This window comes from Danio aesculapii, chromosome 25, assembly GCF_903798145.1.
Source record: "Danio aesculapii chromosome 25, fDanAes4.1, whole genome shotgun sequence".
In the NCBI taxonomy this organism is placed as follows: domain Eukaryota; kingdom Metazoa; phylum Chordata; class Actinopteri; order Cypriniformes; family Danionidae; genus Danio; species Danio aesculapii.
This window is the reverse complement of record NC_079459.1, coordinates 22,457,059-22,462,051: the sequence shown is the minus strand read 5'-3', so window position 1 is coordinate 22,462,051 and position 4,993 is coordinate 22,457,059.

Sequence of the window (4,993 nt, the reverse complement as noted above, 5' to 3'; positions counted from 1 at the left end):
ATACATGTGCTTATTGATATGTTCAGACTTGGCCATGCAGGAGTAAAAAACAAAAGGACTAAGATGAACTGCAGGACCGCATGTGAATATGCTGTGTAAAACGAATCTGTTAATTAACAGTTTCTGTATTTCATGATTCACATTTTTTTTTATTCATTCATTTTCTTTTCGGCTTAGTCCCTTTATTAATCTGGCGTCGCCACAGCGGAACGAACCGCCAACTCATCCAGCATATGTTATACGCAGTGGATGCCCTTCCAGCTGCAACCCATCACTGGGAAACATCCATACACACTTATTCACACACATACACTACGGACAATTTAGCTTTCCCAATTCACCCAGCCAACTGACCCAGCCGAGGTTCAAACCAGCGACCTTATAGCTGTAAGGCGATCATGCTACCCACTGCGCCATGGTGACCCCTAAATTTTTTTTATGGTTTAGAATTTTTTAAATGGTTTTGAATTGCATTATTGGACGTTGACCTCTGCTCTGTTGACCTTTGATGCTGAAAAGTCGGTTTAACAGAGTGACTTTTATTGACTAGTTTGAAACAATATGTTGTATAACAAATTATATATAGAGAGAATCAAGTTAGTAAAATAATACCGTAAATTACAAAATAAAAAATAAAAATAAATAAATTTTCCTTTAAAAAATGTTCCTTTATGAATATTTTTTACAGTCTGCCTGTGCAGTGTTTCTTGTGAAATCGAGATACAAAAATTATATATTGTCATAAAAATAAATTTGTTATACTGTAGTTACAAAAAGATTTTTTATGTGACTTAATCCCAATGTGTACTTATAGTACAGTCCATTTGTCTTGTGCATGTGGACATGCACATTTAATACCTCTTCAGGAAATCCAGTGATGTAAAGTGACAAATTACAAATACTCAAATTACTGCAATTGAGTAGTTTTTCTCAAAAATTGTAATGTACTAAGTAGTTTTAAAAATGTGTACTTTTACTTTACCTTGAGTGTATTTTTAGTGCAGTATCGCTACTTTTACTCCACTACTTTCCTTTAACCTGCAGTCACTACTTTATTTTTTCTTGTCTATGAGGATTAGAAAAATCAGTCCTGTGACTCCGGTCCACTCAGATCACACATAGAAGGTAAATCACATCATAATGAACTACCTCAAGACATGGGCGACTTATAATTGCAGCAAACTGTTTGGAAGCACTTAAAGTGTCCAAGATGTTCAAAATATTTATACGCAATGACCCAGTGACTGTTTAGATGCATGTCACAGAGGAGATGATGACAGATGTGTATCATGACCGAAATGGCCTTAAAGATCCAGCAGGCACAGGACATCAACATGACGTCAGATTGACATTGTATCCCAAAGTCGTGGGGGCGTTGTATTTTGTTTGGAAATGAAAATTGAGTTGACGTCAGAAACCAATGTCAATGTCCAACCTAAAATCAACCAAATATCAACGTCTAACGATGTAAGTGCTTGACGTTGTGTTGACATTACCACTATGATGTCTATCAGACATTGTATTATGGTTGCCATACCTGACGGATAAATGTCAGTATTTGACGTCAGTATGACGTTGGTTTAAGATGTTGGCTCCACATTGATTTTGGTCACTTTCTAACACAACCTAAAATCAATCAAATATTAACATCATTTGACGTTGTTATTGGAACGTCAAAAACACATTGTCATTAGACGCTGGCTAGACATTGAATTTTGGTCACCTAACATCACAACCTAAATCAAACCTAATATTAGTGCCTTATGACATTGTGTGCCTGCTGGGCAATAACTAAATGCAATACAGAATGTTACGTTTACAGACACATGCACAAATTACATGTAAATGCATCAGCTTTTCACAGTGTAATACTCACTACTCTTGAGTACTTTTAAAAAGTCTTTTAAAAACTTTGATTAATATTCGCAACAGTTACTTTTACTGTACTTGCACTACATTTTTGTAGTAATGGTACTTGTACTTGCGTATGATTTTTCAGTACTCTTTCCACCACTGAGGAAATCTCAACATGAGTAATAATCCATACCAATGTCTCTGTATTTTTTCATATTAGAGTTGTGTAAATGTAGGTACTTTTTAACCTCCTTGCATCCCCATAGACTGTAAAATGGCAGCCTGGCACTCTCATAGGCTTAATACCTGAAATATGCTTTGGCCTTTAGGAAATGGATGGATTTAAAAAAAAAAAAACACAATCATATGTTAGTGTCATTTTCTCATCATATTTTCAAATGACAGACCATACTTAATGCTACTTCCCCTTTTTCTGAATCTTTCAATCCAGATCTGGCCTTTGGTGCAAAACCACCAAGCTGTGCGCCATTGTCATAATGAAAAGCCACCAGCTACTCTGTGAATCCCCTGACAAAAAAGGAAGTGCATCTTCTGCTTGTCATTACATCTCAGTGACGTTGCTGGTTTTAATGACCTCCTTGAGCCAGGGGGTCATACAAACCCACGACTCTCCAGGAAAAGGCCTCTATTAATGGGAAAAGGAACAGAGGCACCCGGGCTGCTTCAGTTCAGCGGACAGATGGGAAGCCATTGTAAATATTTTGATTGATGGAGGGTGGGGTCAAGGCGTAAACCTTTGTTTTCCATATAAATGGGGAGGGCGGCAATCCAATGCAGGATGTTGGCTTGTTTTTGATAGGCCTCCCATTCCTTTGCATTGTAGAAGGTTTCCATGGATGTAAAGAATGTTGGGGACATATTTGGTGCATCTGACCTTACGTTGTTCCCGGTCTTGTAGTCGAGATTTTTTGGCAAGTTTTCCACTAGTACTGGTCATAACTGAGTTTGCAAAGTCGCCGTATGGGTAATAATTGTTACCCATGACCAGTGTTGGGAGTTATGCATTACAAGTAACATGAGTTACTTAATAATATTAATTTCTAAGTAATAGGTAACACTAAGTAAAATTAAGAAATAAAATTTGAGTTACTTTTTTATTTTAATTTATTAAAATGAATGTAGTCACGTTAAATCACACACTCAATAAGAGAATCCAGAAACAGAAAGAAACCAAGGTGGCTGATCCTTACACTTCTGCGATGGAAGTACTACTTTAAACTTTTTTTTATCACCTTTTACTTCACAAATAAGACAAAAATGACAAAAGTACCAAACACGTTGCTTTAAACTTTCATTAATCTGTATATACAGCATGTATAGCTCTCAGCTCGGGAAGTTCTAAGAAGATCCTACATTATTATTTTTTATGTGTTTTTTTTATATATCGACTAAATATCACGATATGTTGATTGATGTTTCTCCGGCAGAAAAGCTCGGACTAGACTTGTGCTTTAACGACAGTTTTTGCGATTAACAAACACACTGGAATCTCAGCGAATACTTGCTTCACGCGCATGAGACATATCCAAATAATGGTTAAAATCTCTACTTTTAAATGAACCAACTATACATGTAATCTGTATAAAACGAATGCGAGGGACAGTCCGTCCTGTCAAACCCACATCACATGACAGCAACTACTCAAACGCCCTCAAACTTGTAAACAAAGAGTCGCTGTCATTTCTGGAGGAGATTCACCATCAAGCCAAGTTGTGAATTAATTCTGATGACCAGCACGATCTGACAAAGCATTATTCATTATTCATGAGTGAGGTTGGTGTTGTGATCTTGTTCTTTTTCGAGTGCTGTTTGATTCGAACATTTAGAAATGAAACTTATGAGACAGTTGTTGTTTAATTGTATTGGTGATTCCAAATAATGTAATCTAATGCTTGGCAAACAGTTTTGGAAAATTTGATGTTTCCCCATTCAAACAGAATGCCCAAGCATACTGCACGAGTGGCGTTTTAAATATGGCTGCAGAGTGAAATGACTTGCCTTAAAGGCACTTTGTTATACAGGGTGGGCCATTTATATGGAGACACGTTAATAAAATAAGAATATTTGGTGATATTAACATCCTGTTTTCTGGCAACAAACATTTCAAGATGGGTGGTGACCATGGTGGCCATTTTGAAGTTGGCCAACTTGGATCCAACTTTTGTTTTTCAAAGGAAGAGGGTCATGTGACACATCAAACTTATTGGGAATTTCACAATAAAAACAATGGTGTGCTTGGTTTTAACGTAACTTTATTCTGTCATGAGCCCCCTCACATATACTAATGTGCCACAAACAGGACATTAATATCACCAACCTATCCCATTTTATTAAGGTGTATCCATATAAATGGCCCACCCTGTACAGTGCGTTGCCAAATACAGAGCTCCTCTATTAAAAAAAAAGAAAAAGAAAACCTGCAAATTCCAAAAGAGATCAAGCAGCCAGATAAGAACAAGTAAATCAAAAGTAAAGCAACACATTAATTTCCATAAAAAGTAACTAAGTATTGCAACTAGTTATTTTTTGAGGAGTAACTCAATATTGTAATGCATTACTTTCAAAAGTAACTTTCCCCAACACTGCCCATGACAATCCCAGGGGATTGCCTAATTTTTGTCAAGTTAGACCAGACCAATGTGATTTTAGCCTTGAGAATGAGACTTTTCCTCCTTCCCAAGAGGCGTCAACAAGCGAAAGAGTCCAAAGCAACAGGTGAATTGAGCCCCTCACACCTTCCTCTCCTCCCCTAACAGAAAAAAATAAAAACACTCATAACCAGCAAACTGCAACAGTGACCAGCCCAGGGATCCAAATCAGCCTTTACCCACACATTACCTTAATGATGACACAAAGGATTGCCCCGTGGTCCAACCTCTTCGATTGGCCCCCAGCTCCTCACAGGTCTAATCAGGAAGTGTTGGTGTTAAGAAGAGTGGCTTTGCTAATTTAAGGTGTTATCTGCGAGACAATGGCCTGTTTTGTTATTGCATTAGAAAGGTGATTTGACCCAGGGGATCTGACACATCTTTTCTCTCTCTCTCACACACATATACCCTGTTAAGGGTCTGAGAATCTGGAGGAGGAGAATTTGCTGCAGGTTGCAAAGTATAAGCTG